We start from the raw sequence: 22,107 nt of genomic DNA, 5'->3' as shown, positions 1-22,107 counted from the left end.
GTGTGTGTGTGTGTGTGTGTGTGTGTGTGTGTGTGTGTGTGTGGGTGTGTGTGTGTGTGTGTGGGTGTGGGTGTGTTCTTGTGTGTGTAAGTGTGTTGTGATAATTTCCTCTGATCTGTTCTCTGACCTGTTTGAAAGAGGGTGGTATTGTTTCCATGCTTTTAGTAGTAATTCCTTTATTATTATTATTATTATTATTATTATTATTATTATTATTATTATTATTATTATTATTATTACAATGCTCCTCTTTAATTGTAAATATAAATGACGTGGACTTAAAGTGAGGAAAAACTGCCTTCGTATAACTTAGCAATATGTAAATAGTGTTTTGTTGATGCTTTTTTCTATGACGTTATTATTCTGTTTTAGTGCAGTAATTCCAAACTGGAGCAGCCATGCTTTTTCCTACAGTCTGAGCTGAGAAGATATGCAGGTTGTAAAATAAAATTCATGTCATGGCTGTTTGTTTTTGGCTTTTTTTTTTTTTTTTCCTGATACTGGTGTCTATTTGTCTTGCAGATTTTGTGTAATTTATTGGTTTAATTTATCCTAATTTATTTGATGTTGTTTCGTTTCGTTTTGTTTCCAAACGAGGAAGGCTGTACCGCATTTAAACAAGCAAGAAACAGCTTGAACGATTTTGATCCTTTTCTATTTATAAAGTGACTTCACCGGGATCAGGAGCCCGCCGTGCTCGATAGACTGACAGGAGTGCTGAGGAAAGCTCAGACGTGGAACTGGACAGAAGGGTGTGGCAGGGCAGAGGGTGGAGTAGAAAGCTGAAACTAGTTTGAAGAAGTTTTTTTATTGACTTTTTTTTTTGTTGTTGTTGTTGTTCCCCTTGAGACTTAATTTCCCTGTATTGTTTTGCCCCCCACTCCCCACCCCACCCCAAAAAAAACAAACAAACAAAAAAAATAACCAGTAGTCAAATTGCCTTTTGTGCCTTCACCCTCTATGAACTGAATGTATGTGCAGTATATATATGCAAGCTTGTGGAAAATGGATAAAAAATTGAAATAAAAATAAAAGGAGAGTGGAAAATGTCCCCTGCTTGTGGTTTGTTTGGTGTCATTTTAAGGCACACACACACACACACACACACACAGAAACTCCCAGTGTGTCTGAAAGTATATGATGAAAATCACTGAAGAAAAAATCTTCTTCCGACTATTTCAGCTATTAGGGGTCCAAATGTTAAATTTACAAGCAGCATCTTCTCCGATAGGCTAAACATTAATGCTCAAGAAATGAGTAAATGAATGAATGTTTTATTTGAGCATAGGGATTCAGAAAGAACAAATAATTACTGAGTGTTTTTAATTTCCTACCTCTTCTCCACTTTTCAGCAGTTAGAATATTAAGTTGACTTCCTTCTTCTTTTTTATTCTAACTTAGAACAATGTTTGCAGTACTTTACATATTTTTATTTGTACACACCCTCTTACACCATGAAGGACATACACACTTACATTCAAGCATACAAACAAGCAGTACAAGCTTATTTACAAATAAACACTTTTACATTCATGTCCAGTGCATCAAATAATACATCATAATGACATTTTCCACACTCAAGAGAATTAGGTTATGCCCCCCTCCCCCCAAAAAAACAAAAAAAAAACAACTAACAACAACAACTAAATCTATCAAACTATTACTAAAGATTTCTGTAAAATGAAGAAGCTATTAAATCTTTGAATAACAGTTTGTGGAAAAAACAGCTGATAGACAAATATTTTTAAATTACGTTCATTTGATTGTTTTTAATGTCAATTTAAAAATCTTCTACCAGTCTATGATCGATTATTACCGCTAAAAAGAGGTGCTTTAAATTTAGTCATTTCTTGTTTGTTTTGTTTTTTTTTTTTCAGCCAACAATTCAAAATCTGAAGCTGCTGATATTTCATTTTTTATGTTATGATTAAAGCAGTGCCAGAAAATGTTTGGTGTGTTGAACTTAGAAAAAAACCTTAAAGACTATCGAACAAGCTCATATCCAGAAAACCATCTATTTTTGTTTTTAACTTTGCCCAAATGATTTTTCTGTTCATGTTCATATAAGTTCCAGACTGGTTCAAATTTGACTGTGTTGCTAAATGATTCCATTTTTTTTTTTCTTAAAATGTCTTTAAACATGTTTCCCATTTATGTGGTTGTTTTGTACGTTGGGAGTTATTTCAGAGGAGTATTTTAGAAAAGCGTGGTGTGGTCTCTCTGCGTCATTTTGCTATTTTCTCATCATGACCCCTGTTGTACTTTCCACCACGCCTGCCCATCTCTCCGTTCCTTTTCTTCCTTTGTTCTTGCCTCACTGCTTTTCACTCTGCGTGCTTTGATGCTCATTTTTTGGAGTTGCTTCTTTTGTGTCTTTCTTCCTTGCTTTTATTCTTTTTTACCCCCCCCTCTCCGTCTCTCCTGTGTTTCTTTTCCCTCTCGTCCTCCTCCTGCCTTAACCGGAGGCTACAGCTCCTTAGGTTGGGCTGAGACAGCATCTTTGTACAACACCGACCGTCTGCTCTGTAATCAAATACCATCTGTCGCTACATCTGAAGACTCACTTTCTCGCTTCCTCCGTAACACACACACATACACACGTAGGCACACACACACACACCACATCTGTGCTTTGCTCTCTCGAACAAGACGTGTGTGTATGTGCAGCTTTTTATGTACAATGACCCGTGTACTTCCAATCATTCCACCTGATTCATTCTTGGCCTGCAGGCTGGAAGTCACTGGAGTCACTTTCACCACTTCCTGTCCCCCCACCCCATCTCTCCCACTGAGGGTTCAAAGGTCATTGTCTTCAGGTATCCATGTTTGTTCTGTGTGTCAGCAGGACCTTGGCTGCGGCATCACACAGGAGATAGTGGACTTCTGGCTCCTCAGTCTTAGATCAACGGCCGACTATCTCAAAGGCTGCCAGTCTTTCCCAATGTTTGCCCAATGCTTGTCCCTGCTCCGGCACACAAAACGTTGACACGGTCCCCAAGGTCCCTCTCCGAGTCCCCCCTCCCTCTGTGGTCACTTGTTATCACACGCTCAGGTTCAAGAACATTTTCCATTCAGCGGTAAAAACACTTTTTTTTTTCAACTGGATACGCTTGCTTTAACTTTTTAGAGGCCAGTTAATATAAAAATTGATTTTCCACATTGGTTGCAACACAACTACAAACATCTTTTTTTTTGACAAATATCTCCACACACGTAAGCTGATGTAACTCCCCATGTTGGGGAACTTCAGTGACGAAGACAGGACCTTATTTCTGTGCGATCCTCCTACCTGCGACCAAAATGAGCTGTCCGACCATTTAAACACCTACTCCGAAAATGTTTGTGGGCTTGAAACTAAAACTGTATTTTTTTAACAGGGGAAAAAAAATCAATATGTGCAGTACCATTGCTTGTAATTATTTGCGCTCTGATTTACAGTTTAAACCAGATGTTTACATACACTGTCTAAAAAGATACAGAACCAGTTTTTCTCACTGTCTGACATTAAATCAGACTAAACCTTTCCTGTTTTAGGTCAATTACCATTAACATAATTATTTATATTTGCTAGATTTCCAAATAATGAGAGAGATCTTTTTAGAGAGTGTTTCATTACTTTATTTAAAGTCTCACGTTTACATACACTAAGATTACCATGCCTTTAAACAATTTAGGAAAGCCCAGATGATGATATCATGGCTTTTGGAAGCGTTTGATAGGTTAGTTGACAACATCTGGGTAACCTGGAGGCACACCTGTGGTTGCATTTTAAGGCACACCTCGGACACACTTCTTCTTTGTGTGACATCATGGGAAATATCAAAATAAATCAGCCAGGATATCAGAGTATTGTCGCCACGAGTCTGGTTCATCTTTTGGTACAATTTCCAGATGCCTGAAGGTTCATCTGTTCAATGAATTATACATATGTCTAAACACCATATGAATGTCCTGCCTTTATAGCCCTCAGAAAGGAGACAAGTTCTGTGTTTCTGAGCTCAATGTGTTTTGGTGCAAAATATGCCAAACAACCCCAAAACAACAGCTAAACACCTTGTGAAAGTTCTGCTGAAGCTGGTCAGAGAGTCATTATCCACAGTGAAACAGGTCCTGTGCCAACAAGGGCTGAAAGGCCACTCAGAGAATAAGAAGTCATTACGCTGAAAGATTACAGATTACAGTTTGTAAATGCACACAGGGACAAAGACCTTTATTCTTGGAGACATGTCCTGTGGTCTGATGAAACTAAAACTAAACTGTTTGGCCATAATGACCAGTGTTATATTTGATGAAAAAAGGGGGAAGTTTGCAAGCCTGAGAACACCGTCCCCACTCTGAAGCACGGGGGTGGCAGCATCATGTTGTGGGGCTGTTTTGCTGCAGGAGGGACTGGTGCGCTTCACAAAAAAAATAAAAAATGGCATCATTAGAAAAGAACATTATATGGAAATATTGAAACAACACCTCAGGACATAAGGGCACAAATGGGTCTTCCAAATGGACAATGGCCCGAAGCTTTCAGCCACATTAGCTACAAGGACGAAAAAATCTTTGTTTTGGACAGGTCATCACAAAGCCCTGATCTCAATCCTAGCGTAAATTTGTGGGCGGAGCTGAAAAAGCCTCTGTGAGCAAGGCGGCCTAAAACCTGACTTAGTTACACCAGATCTGTCAGGAGGAATGAGACAAAATTCCAGCAAACTGATGGCAGAAGCTTGAAGGAAGCTCAAAACGTTTGATCTAAGTCATACAGTTTAAAGGTAATGCTGCCAAATACTAAGAAAATGTAAGTAAACTTGTGCAAGAGTAGAAAAATTATTATTCAGACATTTAACAAGTAGAAAAGATTTTGGGAATCCTCACTGACCTAAAACAAGAAAAGTTTAAGTCAAGGAAAACATGGGTGAGTGGTTTTCTATACAGTGTACGTAAACGTGCTTTCAACTGTATTTATTATTTTTACTGTACCTATGATTAAATGTTCAGCCCAAAAATGATCCAGTGTGACTGAAAGGGCATGAAAAGATTATAGATTTACAGACAGAAATAGAGACGAACGATGGTTTTATTTTGTTAATATTTAACAGAAGAATTCATCTGTTGTTGAGTGAGTGATACGCTCATCTGCTGCAGAGCCACTGGCACCGTCAGCTTTAAACCTGGCATCAGTGACGAGGACATCTAGTGGTTAGTATCCGCACACTCCAGTATGTAAATTTTGAATTGGCCCCACATGCTCGTCTCATCCTGTTTGATTGTTCTTTTTTTGTTGTTTTGGTCCACATCTGCTTGTTCTTGTTGTTTTTTCTTCTCTTTCTCCCCTCTTTCCTATCACATTTTTTGCATCTGGGTATTTGTTTGTTCAGTGAAATTGGAAGATTCCAGTTGGACAGATCATTATGCCCTCTTTTCTCCCTCGTTCTCTCTGCCACTCTTGCTGGAAGGCTTTAACGCAATTGGAGCCTCCGAGGCTCAAGAGAGGAGCCTGGGAAAGAAGGAACAAAGGGCCGTCCGTCTGCAGCAATCACCACTCCACAACTCCTCTCTCTCTCTCTCCCCCGTTCTTCTCTCCCTTGGTTCCCCTCTCTTCCCTCTCTTCACTGGCCAGCGCTCCAAATTAAGACTTCAGACAAGAAAATGAGCTCACAACAAAAAGGGAGGGGGAAAAAAAGCGAGAGAAAGAGAGGGAGAAGGAAGTCCGTAACAAGCCAAGAGGAGCAGGGCAACAAAGCCTCTGTTGTTGGATTTCAGGGCCCCTCAGTCACTCCGCAAGGAACTGTCACTGTGTCAACTTGGACCCCCTTGTTTTGGGGAACACAAACTATAAAAACACCAAAAAAAAAGCATGCACCCACAAAAGGAAATTGTGCTGCAAACGACAGCATGCTCACGTGGACGACCTTGTGCAGCCCTGAAACAAAGTTTTCATACAATCTCAAGCTTTTATAAAAACAATCCCATTTATTTTCTGATTTCCACCAAAACTTGTTTGGTTGGCGAAGCAGACACTGGCTTATCGCCTCAGTAAAACCATATAGTAAAGCATGGTAGTGGCTGTATCATTTTGCATGAATGTTTTTCCTACAGAGTGACTTGAAGACTATAAGTGTGAAAGGAATTAATGCAGAGAAGAATAAACAGCCTTCAGTGAAAACTTTTTTTCAAAGTGCTCAGGATCTCAAGACTTACAAATTAACAAAATGAATTATTCAAAAGCAAAAGTCACTTTGAAAAAACTTTGTGTGCTAACACTCATTATCCAGCCTGTTTATGCTTCTTAGTTTGTAAGAATTGGAGAAATATTTAAAGGAGAGGTGCATCAATTTTTTTCTTAAAAAGATTTTGTTTCTGCTAAATGCCCAGAAATAAAAGATCAACATATAGGTTTAAATTGGAAGTTTCAGTCTTTTTTAATATATATTAACTCTTGTTTTTGTTTTAACAATGTGACAAAAAGTAGAAATAAATCTTAACTTGCACATGCAAGAATATACACAGGAATAGCGCTGGGAAAAAAAAGGAAAAAAAACTTTCTGCCAGCATTATAAACCCAGATACACACATGCACAGACACTCAGACATCATGCCAAGCGCATGTCGATTCTCCAGATTAATATAGACAGTACAGGTGAGAAGACAACAGTTGTGAATCCCCACAGCACACCTTGATTTTGACTGCCAAGAAGAGTCAGAGGGGGCAGCGTAAGAAGGGAAGAACTCCCCTTTAATATGAAGGAAAGTTGGTGAACGTGCGCACCTATGAGAACGTGCTGAAAGCTGACAGTTTAAAAGTCATATAAAAAGTCCATCAGGGCACCCAGTGACACACTGAAGGTGCAGGCCCCAGGGGCAAACACCTGTTGAGGAGGTTTATGAATAAAACGCTCACTCAACGTGGATCTGCTGTTTTTGTACAGACTCTTTGGGAACGAAATGCATTCCATAACCCAGCTTTAAAACCTACATACGGAGAACTCACACAGAACAAAAGACAAGTTTGGCAATCTTACTGATGGATGAAAAAGAATTCAGGAGTCTTTTTAATATGCTTTTATCTCCTACAGAAGAGGTTATGAGGAATGTATGGTGTGTGTGTGTGTGTGTGTGGGGGGGGGTATACACGTGTATGCATAACTGTGCATTGGAGGAGTAGAAATAAAAAAACTGAACTAGTTTGGCTTCTTCCAGTGTAAACTGGGTCTAGTGGGTCCAAGACAGATGGCACTGAGGGCAAAGCCAGTCTGGGCTCTCCATCTCTCTCATTCTCTTTCCCTTTCACACACACACCACACACACACACACACACACACACCTAATGTAATAGCCAATATTGGCATCCCCTTGCCTCTTCCAGATCCCTGAGTCAAAAATCACTGAGGCCCATTATATTTCCTTTTGACCCATTTGGCGAGATGATGGGAGCATCGAGTGCTGGATTAAATGAAAAGCAGTTTATAATCCAGTAATTCTAATGTTTTAATTACTTAGATGAACAGGAGGTGTTTGAGCAAAGGCTAATCTCTGAGACATAAGGGTGAGAGAGGGAGAGGGGAGGGGGAGATTTGTCTTTTTCTTTGTAACACACACACACACATGCTTGATCGTGAAATATTAGCACAGCATTAAAGTTTATCACCTGTTATCAGCACAGATTAAAAGATTCACACACTTTATCGTAAACAATTTAGATTAAGGTGAGGCCCACAGATTAGGGGAGGAAAATCCTGAGCAGGTTTAAATGTACTGGAACTGTTACTGTACATACCCAGGAATGTCTTGATTATCCTACACTCGTTTTGAAAACTGTATTTTCATGTTACATTCAATAAATCATCTGGTGTTATTAAATTAAGAGCTGCTGTATCTTGAGTGGCAATCAAGTCATAGCCGTAACTGACCCCATGATTGTCTTTGACAGCCACCCTTCCTGTCAATCAGGCAGCAGAACAAAGGCTTCTAAACCAAGGATGATGACCTCATGCCTGGGGTCGCTCCATACTGAAGGGGTCTTAACACCATTCAGCTTGCCTTTTGTTTCTGGAGCTGTTTTCCAGCGTACTGTGAATTGCATCGCAAGATCTTTCGGAGCTGCGGATGCATGCACATACACACAGACCATTAGCTGATACACATCCCCTTGATCCATGGACTGGAGCACTGAGCCAGGAGTGAGCCTTAAGACAAGGAGTGACAACCGGGACAGCTGCAGGGGTTGGAAGCCTGTCTTAGCCCTCCTCCCACTGCCACCCATCAGCACACACACACATATACACACACCTCTCCACCACCACGGCCTCCAGCCAGCCAAACAAGCTATTGTTTCTGGCTAGGGCCTGTGGTATTTCATTTGTCATGAAATGGATACAGACACGGGATGACCACGAGGCTGTTTTCTCCAAAGAAGACACTGCTACTGCTACTGCTGTGGCTACTGAGCCCAGATTCCAACCCCACTACATCCTTAACCTTCTCATGCAGCTTTCCCCAAACATCCTGTACTGAACTATTTACAAACCTGCCTTTTTCACCACACAGATATATAAAGAAGGGTAGATCCAAGGGGTTATTATACCCCAGAAGGATGTACAAAAAGAAAAAGAGTGATAGTGCAGGAGGTAAATAAGCTTACTTGTTAATCCTTTTTTTACAATCCTTTATGGTCTCAGTGGATAGCTGCACCTGCAAAAAAAAACACAGAGCTCTATGTAAATAACCATGTAATGTGTAAATGATGATGATGTAAAGGTTTATAAAATAGTGTTTGCATGAATGACAATGAATTTTTTGAGACTGTAGTATTCAACTTTGGTCTTGGCCTCACTTGGACTAGCTGTTAGCTTGTCTATCTGGTAGTAACTCGTGTTTTTTTCTCTCCAAATTGAGGTTGTTCAAAGAGCTTTCTGCAACAGGTAAGATACTGATTGATCAAAACTGTTCCGCAGAACCTCACTTCAAAATGTATGAACTATGCCTTTGACTTTGTGAGCCAGATAGCTCATTCTTTCTCAGCTGTTTGTTGATCTCTGCCAAGAATGAGTTTGGTTCTCTAGGTAACGTTTCAGAGCCACTAAACAATTAGCTAAACTCTACACATTCACTGAGCTGCTTGATGTTAAGCTGCTCACACATACTGCGTCCTAGAGGAACTTTCAGCACTTGGGTATCATCAAAAAGATGGAACAGACAGCAGTGTTTCTCGAAACTGTAAAGATGATAAGATGTCCATCCCTCTTAAAGGTCTTTCACCCATAAAGACTCCAAGTCCAAAAGAGTTCATGGGCATAAAAACAATAGCCCTCTATCTCCATCAAGGGCATTCCTTGGCACAACAATAGGACCATACAGGGGGGTATGGTCCCTACACACACACACAGTCACACTCACACACACCACCACCACCACCATATTTTCCTTTCCTCCCCTCCCTCCTCATTCTTCAGCCTTTCCATCAAAGAGCATTCCAGCTCCAGAGCCCCCTAAGCCCTTCACTCTGGGCCTGTCCATGTGACGCGGCACACAGACAGTCATCTTTAAGAATTGATTCACTCTGGTATCCAAAGCCTAGGGAGCTTGGCTGCCAAGATACCCAGCATAGGCACCACTCATGGGGTCCAGGTACACAACAGCTGCTCCCAAACAATAAAGGCAAAAAATGGAAGGCACTCAGGGGGAAGATGCAGCCATAACCTCTCTCTCAAGCCTGAACTGGTCACCTTGAGCCAGTTGTTGCCTGCTTACTTTCCGAGACGACTAAGGATTGGGTCCAACTTTGAGATGAGAACAGTGGAAGCAAGTGGCTATTGAAAGACAAAAGGGAAAGGCTTAGGGTGAATGAGGGGAGAGATTTTTTTTTCCTTGGAGGAAACAAATAGTAGCAGCTGTGCTACCAAGATTGTACAATGACACATAGAAGACCATAAATAAGACAATGGCATGTTGTTTTTTTAGACGCATATCTGCTTTGCTGGAGGTCAAGTGAAGGAGATGCAAGCTGTCTCCTCACACGCATAAAGGCACATGCAGGAGTAACCCGGGGAATGTCGTGATACCGCAGATAGAGATCACAAATCATCCAGAAGGAGACAGCGGAGATATTACTTCACCTGAAGTGTTTCCATAAACTCCGGCATACAAAAGCCTTGGGAAGCGGCATCAGTCTTCAAACAGGTCCTGACCCTCAAACACACAGTAATCTATGATCATACAATCCAGCGCATCATCCATCATGAATAAAACAAGACGCCAAATTAAAAGAGGCCGCGGATACAGTAATTCAACCTCAGAAATTATGTAAACTATTGTCGACACAAATTCCAGGGTCATATGAGAAAGAGGAGACAGCAGTACCTCAATTTTTCCTGTAAGTTAAGGAGCAGCGCAAAGGCAAGGAAGAGAGAGAGAGGAAGTACAAGACAACGAAAGGAAGACAGACGGACAAGGGCAGAGGGGAACTTGGCATAATCAGTCTTCCTGTTCAAGCGGAAAGGCAGAAGAGGAAAAGCAACAGCAAGGGTAAGCTGGGGAGAGTGGGGAATTTACCAAAGCAGCTCTGGAGGGCCCTCATTACGATATTAAACAAGATTTAATAAGTGAGAGTGATTTGATGAGGTGATTATCCTGGCCCATTAATCAAGCAGGCTTCTAGCCTCTCCGTAATATGGCCCATCTTTCTGCCCATACCAAAGCCTCTTTAGACGCTGAGCTCCTTACTGCACTAACGCCGCTTCAGAAACAACACCAGCTACAGAAAGAAAAAAAAAATCAAAAAGGCATATTACGTCTCTTAGGCCTGAAGGTATTTTCGAGGCTCACTCATCCCTCCACCTCCCCGTCCGCTCTTGTGGTGCATCTGATAAATTGAACTCCTTAACATCTGGGTCAGAAAGTAAAGTCTTATCAGAAGCAGCTAAGAGTGATAACTGGCGATGATAGCAAAAAAGCATCTGTTGGCTTAGGGCTTTTGGTTTGAGAACAGAAGGAAGTTGAACAGACTCCACGGGATTGTTGGGCTTTGGGAGGTAGGGACTACGTGTGTTTGTGTGGGATGTGTGTGCATGCGTGTGTGCATGTGTGTGTGTGTGTGTAGCTGCTGATTCATTGAAGGCTTTTCGGGGAAAGTGTAAAACTAAGAGTTGCAACAGTACATGTGAAAATGGGCGCAATCCACTATTTATGCTCAAAACAAGATTAAAGTAACCTTACAGACCTTGAGGGTGACAACTTCCAGCACCATTTCAGTTTTTTCCCCAAATCCACAATTTACTTCGACCTAAACAGGAAAAGTGTGCTCATCTGTTTTTGAGTTACATGAAAAGGCTGCAGATAGACAAACTTATCTGATGTTCTGCAAAGTGTTAAAAAAAAAGTAAAGAACTCGTTAAGGTGGTGGAGTGGTGTCACTGTTGTCTCATAGTAAGATGGTCTCTGGTTTAAATTCTAGCTGTGCAAGTCTTTATGTGTCAGGTTTGTTTGATTTTTTTCTTGCCTGCATTGTTTTGTTTTAAGAAGTCTAGCTATTTTTAACACAGTTTTGGGTATTTTTCTATCATAATTTGTGTTTTTCAGCAAAACAACAGCTGTTTTATACTGTTTCTTCAACAATAAAGGAGTTTCTATTTGTATTTTTTCAGCAAAATGCCAGCTCTTTCATATCTGTCAAAAAAGTATTGGCCACTTAAATCTACCACAAAAGATCAACAAATACATTTGTAGGTTATAATTTTGTTCATTTTAATTTTCCGCATGGTCTTACCATGTGGAGATGTCTCAAAAACCCTCATGTCATGCAGATCAGTCATGAGGATTCAATCATAGGTCTTATTCTAGTACTTATACTAATATATATATATATATATATATATATATATACATATACTATGCTTTGCCTATCTGATGACCCTCATGCAAGCACTTTTTTAGGTCAAAATTATAAACTCTAACTCATCAACCACCACTAGTTTACATCTTACATACTTAAATTTACTAAACTATTATGTCTTCAGCACTATTCTGTTTATAAAAACACACTTGAGTTTTGCTTTCAGTTTGGTTTTTTGTTTTACGTATTGAGATCTTGCAGCTCAAGAGCAAACAGACATTTTTAAGTTAATATTATGCAGTGACGGTTCTCGGGGGTGGCACAAAATGATAGTGGCCAAAACAAAATAAAAATCTTCTCACCCCAGTTTCCACATTATGTCTAGGCTAGTTAAAATAATTTTGTACATTTTGAAAGACGGTAACATCTGCACAGAATCAGATTTTACATTTTGGCCCCTTGTGAAAATGAGTTTACCACCTTTTCTGTACAAGTAATTTTACACTGGGCAACTCTTTTATTGAGACTGTTTAATCTCAAATGCATCACCAATGCTTAGGGGAAAAAATAATTTATGTTTTTAAAATGGTAATAAAAATGAAATTTAGTCAACTCTGCACCCCCTGCTGGAACCTTGTGCCCCACTTTTGCAACCCAAGGTAAAATTTCTTGGCCCGCCTCTGGAATTATGTACCTTTTAAAGTTGAAACAAATGTAGTGACTTGGTGAATATGCTCTCAAATCAAGTCCCAAACAAACTGAGATGCTCACTTGGGATTTTGAGAAATACTTTCTGGAGTCACGGGCTGAAAGAAATAGACCACAAAAATGAACATCTCTAGAGTGAAACACATCTTTTTTTGTAATGTTTGCAACTTCCCTTCAGGCTGAACATATTAAGATATTGGTGATGCACTCTGGAAATCAGACTGCTGTTTCTGAAGTATTGCTCAGTAATGAGAAGTATTTGTGCTACTGATAAATAGCACAATAGGCTTGCAACACGGTGATGAATAAAATTCTTCTGCATGTTGAGAAAAATAATTTAATCTTTTCCAAACTTAGAAACATTTCAGTTGTTCTGCTTTTATGTAGAAACCAAAATGCATTAGCAGTTATGTACAGAAGAAGAGAAAGACAAATCTTACCAGAGCTCAAATAAACTTTAATCCACTCGTATTTATGATAATGTGGAAATTGCATTGGTAATCTAATAAAAAAGACTAAACAAAGGCTCCAAAGTTAGAGATTTTATGGATTTGTCTTTACTGTTTAGAGTAGTAAATAAAGGTTTTATGATCATCATTACACAGCAATAATAAGATGCATTAAAGGCGCGTTTTGATCCAAAGCTCTGCTCTTTTCCTCTCAAAATGGAAGAAAAATATAACCGAAAACACAATGAAGACACTGACTGAACTCCCTTTTTTCTTATAGATATATAATTTGCATCAAGCAATGACATGAAAAGGTAAAATAAACCCTATAAGAGTGGAGAAAATAGGTATTACAAAGATAGCCAACCCTCCAAAACATTTTAAAAGCTCAAGTGGAAGAAGATTACCTTAGAGCAGGCATGGAACGGAGCTTTTTCTGGGAACTGCCTGAGAGTATTAATACAATAAGCACAGAAATATAATACAAGAATGTTTTTATCAACATAATCCAGAGAGATGAGGCCGAACTAACCTGGAATATAATCCCAAGGAGAAGGTCCCCTGGTTATCTGTCATCAGGGACACACAGCCACACACACACACACGGCCTCTTTTCATGTCTCGACACTGCTTCAAATAATCAACGGATAATCTTTGAGAGGACGTCGTCCCTTCAGTCTGATCTTTAATATCAGGTCCTCAGCAGTAATCAGGATCAAGGAGTCAGCTGCTTGGTGAAGCTATTAAAGTGAATATTTACATTTACGTGGCTTTTTTTTTTATTAGATCAAACTGTATTATTTGGATACTTAAAAGGCTTTAAGTTGGATTCTGTATTTAAGATATTGAAATAAAGCTGAGTTGCACGAATCTGTAATTTAAGAAAACATGAGCTCTAAAATTGTCCCTGGTTGTGAGTGAGAGCATGAATGGTTGTTTGTCTCGTTTGTCTCTATGTGTCTCTGTGATGGACTGGCAACCTGTCCAGAGTGTCCCCCGCCTCTCGCACAGTAATGGCTGGAGATAGGCACCAGCTCCCCGCGACCCGGAAAGGAAAGGAAATGGATGGATGGATCATTTCATTAGTTGTTTTCACTGTCACACCTTCACTCATTTCATCCTAAAGCAGAGGTCCAGTCACGTCCAACTTGGTGAAACCTTTTGACCCAAGATTTGATCAAACCTACCACCCAATAGCTTTAACCCAGCAAATTTATTTAGTTATTTTAATGTTAGCTGTAAAACAAAATGAAACAAACAATGACCATAATCCTCCTGGATTATTTCAAGGTGATGACTATTATTGTTTCTAACTCATTTTTATTATTATATATGTATATAAAAGTGTTTGTGCACTTATTAGAGCAAAACTGCATTTGCTGACTATTTGTGTTGCCTATTTGCATTTGCACCGTATCTCCATTATTATAATTATTTTTATTGCTTTATGCCCAAATTATCTTGCAGTATCTTTATGATAAAACAGTTACAGACATAACTTTCATGGAGGAGAGATCCACGAACTGGAAGGGAAGTTTTGCTTGAAGGACAGTCGCAATATGAATTTTCGGAGCTGATATTCAGAGGGCTGTAAGACAATGTCGCCTTGGCGAATAACTTTCTCTCCCTTCTGCACCCCCCTTCCCTGTCTGTCCTGTATCTAAGCGGCGTAATTTGAGTAAATGACAGGGGAACATCTGCTGCACATAAGAGGGAGGCCAACACTTCAACATGCAGATGTCTCTCTCCATCTGCATTAATTCAATAATTACCGCAATGGAGGGAGGGGGGAAAAAATCTTTTTTTATAGCTTAAGACAATGTTATCTGTGCCAGTTGGTATGGGGAGGGCAAACAGGCAGGAGGAGCGGGGGGGATGTGAATGAGTATGTGTGGATGTGTGCTGCTGGAGGTTTGTGAGTGGAGGGGTAGATTATTACACCATTTAGCCAGAGCAAGCTGTCACATTGCAGAGAATCTCACTAATTCCATTGTGTCCTTGGTGAGTCACTGACAGACTCCAAGTGACTGATGATGCCTCAACGCCACCACTTGGCCACGTTCTGTCCAACTTGCTTCGCTCGGCGTCACTATATGAGTTTTATGATTGTGTGTTCATGTCAGGCAACTACTCTCTGCACGTTACTGTCTGCAAGACACAAAAAGAAAGAAGTTCTGGCAAAAGGGAAAAGTTGTCTTTTTCAGTCAAATAATATTTTTCTTTTCTTAAAGGGTCAGCTCAGATCTTCTGAAGTGGGATTCCATGAAAACATTTTGAACAATTAGTATCTTACCTGTTGTAGATAGCTTGTTCAGTTTGGAGAAATACAATTTAATTCTGACTGTCCATACCTAGACCTCTGATGGGAACCCAAAGGATGAAACTGGACCAGCCTTCCCTGTTAGGTGGCTCCAGTACAAGTTTTAAGTCTCACCCCCTTTCACTTAAACAAACAGCTGTATATAAAAATATATTTTAAATATATAAATGTGTTTTAGGTGTCTTAGGTGTTAACTTTTGTTGATACAAATTGTTTTCACCTTGCTGCTGTATGTTCAAATGTTAATTTTCAACATTTAGTTGTAATTACTTTGTTCATGATTAAAAGAAAGGTCATGCAGCACCATGATTGTTGGACTTGTAGCCCCACATCCTCAGTGTGCAGCCTCTGGTCCCAAAAATACAACATGGCTTCTCCCATACACCGAATCCTGATGTCCTAAATTCCCAACGATGAGAGAGGATGTTTACAGAATACAGTCTATGAACTGGACTAACAAGCTAGCAGCTTGGTCAAAGTGGAATGCTGTTATCTTTAAACTACTCCAATCTCAGTTTCATAGCAGTTTGTGAATTCCATTTTTAATCTTTTAAATTGTTAGCATGAACTGCTATAACATTTTTGAGACTGGGGTAGTTTTACCATGGCAGCGATCCATTTTGGTCTGGGCTCCATTGGGACTAGCCGTAAGCTCATCAGTCAGGACAGAATTAACTGTTTCACCATATTGAGGCCTTTCAAAGGGCTATTTACAACTTGTAAGATAATAATTGTTCAGAATCTTTCTACAGAACCCCACCTAAAACAAATCTAAACTATTGCTTTGATTATTTGTAACGGTTTTGCTTCATTGCACGAGGAAGAGCAACGTCGGCAGAGTCGGGGAAGAGAAACCAAGATATTTGTTGTGTTTACAAGCTAACAGCCCCAACTAAGACAAAACAGCAAGTTATTAAAACTATAGAATTAGTTTGTCATTTTTTAAATATATTTAACCTTGTGTAGCTTTTCTATTGTATCACTCTACAAAAAATAAACAGTCTTGTTGCAGAATTATATCAGTGCTCGTGGTCGCCCCCTGCTGGTGTGGCGGGGACACAAGCAGCTACTTATTGTTAATGCGTCTGATTAAAATGTGTACACACATTTTATCTGAAGTATTCAAAGGCAAACTTATATTCAGTCAAGTTTTGTCAACTCTTCACACATTTCAAGAACGATGAAATAAGAGGGCCTAAAAACATCTGGTTATTTTGCCAAAAGTGAGGACATCTGGGTACTTTCTGAATCATCTGTCAGTCTACAGGTTAGAGCATTAACATTATTCTGGCACTAATGTTATACAAGCCTGCAACATTTAAACTGTCTGGCAATCATATTTTGCAGAACATCATTAATTACCCTGAAAACGTGGGGCCACTGAGAGCATTAAAATGTAATTATTTCTATTTAAACAAACCTAACTGCTTTTTGATTTATACTCCAAAGTCTAATTTTATTAAGCGCATTTTTAAAGCATTAAAACAAATCAAATTATCATTCCATATGAAACAGACACAAAATGGGGAAAAAAAGGAAATTACTTTTAATTACAGTCCCTTAGCTGAAAGACAGACTGACACACAGAAACAATTCAAGGATGTATCACTGTACATTTATGATAACAGGCATAAATAAACAGACATACTGATATAATCCCTGTAAGCATGCGCGCACTTACTCATAAAGCCCCAAAGTACCTTCATCCATGCAGTATCTCTCACACACATATCTGACTCTTACATGCCTGCTAAACATAGGGACAAAGGAAAATAACTGTATACTTGGCAGGCCAACTTCCTTTGATTGGAGGAGTGCTGCTGTAGGAAACAATGCACAGGCACTATTAATACACCAAGGAGAAAGAGAATTCCTCTTAGAGGAAAGCTCAAAGGAGCCATCGGCTGGGCTATTTACAGACTTACTGACTGATTGAATGACTGACTGCGCTAAACTTAACCGTCGTCTCTGCATCTTGTCTTACTCCCTTATTGTCTGCAAGGATTTAGCCCGGTGACATATCCAGCCCAATGTGCATTTCAGGGATGTTAGCTGATCAGTTTCTTTTATTTGTTTTCAGGCCGCTTCCATTGTGACATTTACTCCGTGCAGATGCTGAACAGAGGCAAGTGGTTGGGAAATGTAACAGATCTCACATGTACTTCCACTGCTGTGTCGCCTCAACACGCTCGTGACATTTGACTGGTGGTAAATAGCTGGCCGACCACACTTATGATCGTCTTTCTTTTCTAAAAGTGCCCAGTTAAAGAGCATCAAATCCCAGCTCGCTAAACCTACACAAGCCCAACCTTCATTAGCATAGCTAACAAACTCCCTGGAAGAGCAACAGTGGAGGGGGAGAACAATGGCAGTCTATTAAAGGGGGAGATGAGGAGGAGTAGAGGGGGGGTGCCGTTATTGTTCTGGTCTTATTTAGCTCTCGCTGTCACCCTGCAACTGTTGTCACGTCTAAGTTTAGCTGGACGACTAAAGAGGACAGCGAGGAGTTTAAAGAGGAGGAATGAAGGAAAGGAAAAAAGATGAAGAACAGCAAAAGAGAAGAAAGAAAAAAAATGGTTGTGTGGAAACTGAAAAGGGAGGAAAGCAAGGGGACAAACATTCTGAGATAATGAGAGAAGAATTAACAAAGTTTGTTTGATTATAGTTCAATCTTTAAAGAAATAGTTAAGACTTTTTTAAGGCTCGTTATCAGTTTGGAATCTCAGGCAGAAGTTCTCCTGTTGGAGATGAGCCAACAGCTAGTCCGAGCAGTTCCAAAGCAGATTTCTATCATCTTAAACCAACTCCAGTGTAAAAGAATTAATAGAAATCCAGCTGAGTGCTATTTATAAACCTATATAGATTGCTCCAAGATGATTTTACAGTTTGATCACATGGTGTATCCTCCATTTTGGAAGACAAGTTCCAGTGGATAAACATAAAGAATAGAGAGAACACAAAGAGCGATCGGTGTTCATTCAGCCATAATGGCCAACTTTTGTGCAGTTCTGAGCTGCTCAGATAGGGTTCACAGAGAAAAAACATCATACTTCAGAATCCCTGCAGTTATGATTAACCAAGGAGAACAAACTCACAAGTTCTTCCATAAAGGCCGGTAGTGGACCTGCCAGCTATGAGCCTGAGTTATTACAGAATTTGCAGTTATTAACTATTTTCTAAATTCTTCATATATTATCAAATGTTTGGCCTTTTCACTTGAAAATGAGTAAAACCATTATGCTCTGATCAAATCAATTGCTAAATAATTTTCTGATTGTGCACAAATCAATTACTTAATCTTAGTCTGTATTTTTTTTTAAAGTTCAAGGTCTTCCAAGCTCATGAATCCAGAGGATAAACTCAAATCAAAGGCGTCTCTTGGAGCTCAGCTCCACCTGTGCGATGGGTCACAAGTGTGTCAGCTTGAACAGGTGTAAAATGTGTTAAATACATTACATTAAAACTGCATTACACCGCAATCTGTCTATAAGCACAGCAACTTATGAATGTGTTCCTTATATGTGTGTCTGTGTGTGTAATGATACAAAAATACTGGCAGCATCAAGAAAGACAAAGTCACGAGAACAAAGATGAAAACAGAAAGGAGCTAAAAGAAGCAGCAAACCAAGACACAAGAAGGGAGGACGAGGGAAGACAGAAGAGGGAGACAGATCATCCCAGCTGTCTGCTCATAAAGCAGCCGAGGGGTGAGGCGATAAGCCCCCCAGTGAAAGCAGAGCTTAGGTGGGTGACACAGGGCACGGACCCCACTCAGTCCACGGCGGCCTGCAGCGTAGGGGGCCAGAGCCAAAGCAAAGACACATGGATAAACAGTGAGGGATGAGGCTCCGCGCCTGCAAAGCCCTCAGGGCTAAGACGGCCGTCCGGCGTCGCATTCCCCCCCAGCCAGGAGTGGAGACAGAGGGGCTAAGGCTTAAGGCTTGGCTCCAAAACTAACCGACAAGGGACGAAGAGAAATGCTAGACATTGTCTGAGACGAGTGTGAGTTCATCAAGAAGAATGTGGAATATGTGTGTGTGTGTGTGTGTACAGAGTACTTCTCAGAGAAATATTTAATCACATTCAGTCTTGGGTTGTGATTGCACAAGCTGCAACTATCAATTACTCTCTTCTTTCTCCCCACTCGATGCAAACACACTGTAATGTCCGCCTCTGTCGCCTTGCCCCGCCGTTGACTCCTGTTTAGCGCCGAGAACAGCCAGTGATGACAAGGTCGCGAGTATCGGGTGAGGAGGCCTCAGTCCACCGCAAAGTTCAAAAGAAGCAGAGATCTTTAACCACAATGGATTTCACACACAACCCTCGTCTGTGACCTCGTGGCAAAGAGGCATTATCAGCTGCTGCTTTATGAGGTCCCCGACGTGACAATGTACTGCATTTATCCATCAACAGTATGGTCAGGAGGTAGAAATGCATGCGGGGTTTCGTCAGGATGCAAAAGCAGCAACAGTCTTCATGCAGGCAAAAGAGAAAAAGGGGAGATAAAGTATGAGACAGTAGGGGAAAAAAAACAACACTTGACATTCCTGTAATTATTTATTTAGTAATTATAGTTACAGCTCATTAACAAGATGGTAACTGTGGGGTTTTAGTTTGATATTAAAGGTGTAACAAACAGACAATATATCATAATTATCAAAGTATTAACCATGTAATTACCTGACTGTAATATGACATAAATTCCCTCAGTCTAAAATCTATGCCTTATTTTTACATCAAGCGCTTAAAGTGATAGTGAAGTAAGGTGACATGAACAATTAACATCCTACTTGTTGTAGATAGCTCTTTGAACTACCCGAGTTTGGATAAATAGAGTTTCATTCTGATCAAACTGATGAGCTAACTGCTAGTCAGAAAGAAAAGTGGATTTCTGTCATCTTAACCTGATGAGCTTCTGTTTGGTGTGCATTTTGAATTTCTTCCAGTTTTTTATTTTTTTATGTAAACAGCTCATAAACATAAAGAAACGATGTGATGTGAAACTGACAGTAGTGTTAAGGTTTATAAAATAGCATTTATATAGACCGCTGTGAAATTTTTGAGATTGGAGGGTTTATTTAAGATGGGAAAAATCCACTTTGGTCTCAGCCTGGCTTGGTCTGTTAGCTTGTCTGTTCGGTCAAAATTAAACTTTATTTCTCCAAACTGAGGTAGTTCAAAGAGCTTTCTACAAAAGAAAAAACAAAAAAACCGACATGAGGAGTTAAAGTGTACCTAATGATGCTGATCCTGATCCATGCAGCTTCTGTTTCTTCAGTTCTGGACTCTGGAAGTCTATTTAAGGCCACCAAAGTAGTAATTAAATATGCCACTTATAGACAATAGAAATAAACTTTGTCTGTTTCTTCATTATACTGCTGCAAAACAGAACATTTTTGCTATTTTACCTAAGTTTCATAGCTGTTTTAAGACAGGAAGTGGTTTAGTTCTTTTATTACAATCAGCCAACTTAATTAACACAAATTAAAAGGAGATGTTATGTAAATCATATCAACATGTAATAATAAAAAAATGGATTTTTGTCAAAGGCTGGTTTGCAAGACAAAAAGAGGGACTGATCTACCGTCGGTATTCATTTAATATCTCTGCCCTGACTCTTGTTCTCCTGATTTACCCTAACAGGGTTTTCTTGAGAACTAAATCTACTTAGGATTTATTGTTTCTTATTATTTCTCGTCACTGGAAATTATAATCCTTTTCACCTAATCCCACTGTACTTCCTCTCTTGTTCAGATCATATTCATCAAGATCATCCCCCCTCCTGTGCCAAAGCAAAGAAAATCAGCACGATGGGGAGGTCTAAAGAGATCGTGTGCCGGAACAAGGGGGTTTCTTCCAAATCAAACCCGGTTCCTCTGATGTAATCAAGACGAGACGCCAGAGACGACCACATAATCTCTCAGGGGACATGCCTCCCTTTGCTTGCAGGTTATTAAAAAATGGGGAGGAACAAATCTTTAGATTGAAAGACCGAAAAAATGGAATTATAATAAATCGCAGGAAAACTGGGGCAAGGTTGGATAAAGCCTTCAGATACAGATGAGGGACAAATCTTCACTGTGGTTCCAGCTTGTGTGTACTCGTGTGTGCGTGAGTGTGTGTGGGAGAGAGAGAGAGTGCAGGCCCACTCACATGTACTGTATGTGTTGGGGTGGTTGATTGTAAAATATTTCAATTCACTCAAGACCTGACCTGAGCCCTCCCTGTCTATATTTGTGCTTTAGAAAAAAAAAAAAAAGGAAAGCTAGTTGCCCCTGTTGAACCCACTCCGTTCTGCCAGATAATCTGTCTGCATCTAAGATCTGTCTGAATCCAGACTGAGACACTTCATGGACAAAGTTCTCCTTGATTTGAAGATGCACTTACAATAAACATCCACATGATGGCACAATGTGACTGAAGTGGACTCCTGCTTGAAATTTGAACTTTCATTTATGCTCTAAATGCCTGATCCTGATGACGTGTGAAAGACTACAAGCCCAGTGTTGTTGGAAAGACTAATTATTTTGAATTTATTTACCTGACAGATGCAAAAAAAACAGCAGCCAGGTTGAGGATTATGGCTCTGTTGGCCTTTACCACCAGGTGGAACTGTCGTAGAAGTACAGAAACCCTTGGAGGTAAACTGCAAGCTATCAGGCATGTTTGTCTAAATATTATCTGAAACATACATTAGACTTTAGTGTTGCCTGTTTTAAGTCAAACATAGATCTGTTAAATGTCCCTCAGAGGCTGTTGAATTCTGCCTTGACCTGCAATTTTTCTGGATCATGCGTCATGAGCCATTCTGT

This window comes from Kryptolebias marmoratus, linkage group LG19 (genome assembly GCF_001649575.2).
Source record: "Kryptolebias marmoratus isolate JLee-2015 linkage group LG19, ASM164957v2, whole genome shotgun sequence".
In the NCBI taxonomy this organism is placed as follows: domain Eukaryota; kingdom Metazoa; phylum Chordata; class Actinopteri; order Cyprinodontiformes; family Rivulidae; genus Kryptolebias; species Kryptolebias marmoratus.
The sequence above is the reverse complement of the archived record's forward strand: the minus strand, read 5'-3'. Positions refer to the sequence as shown.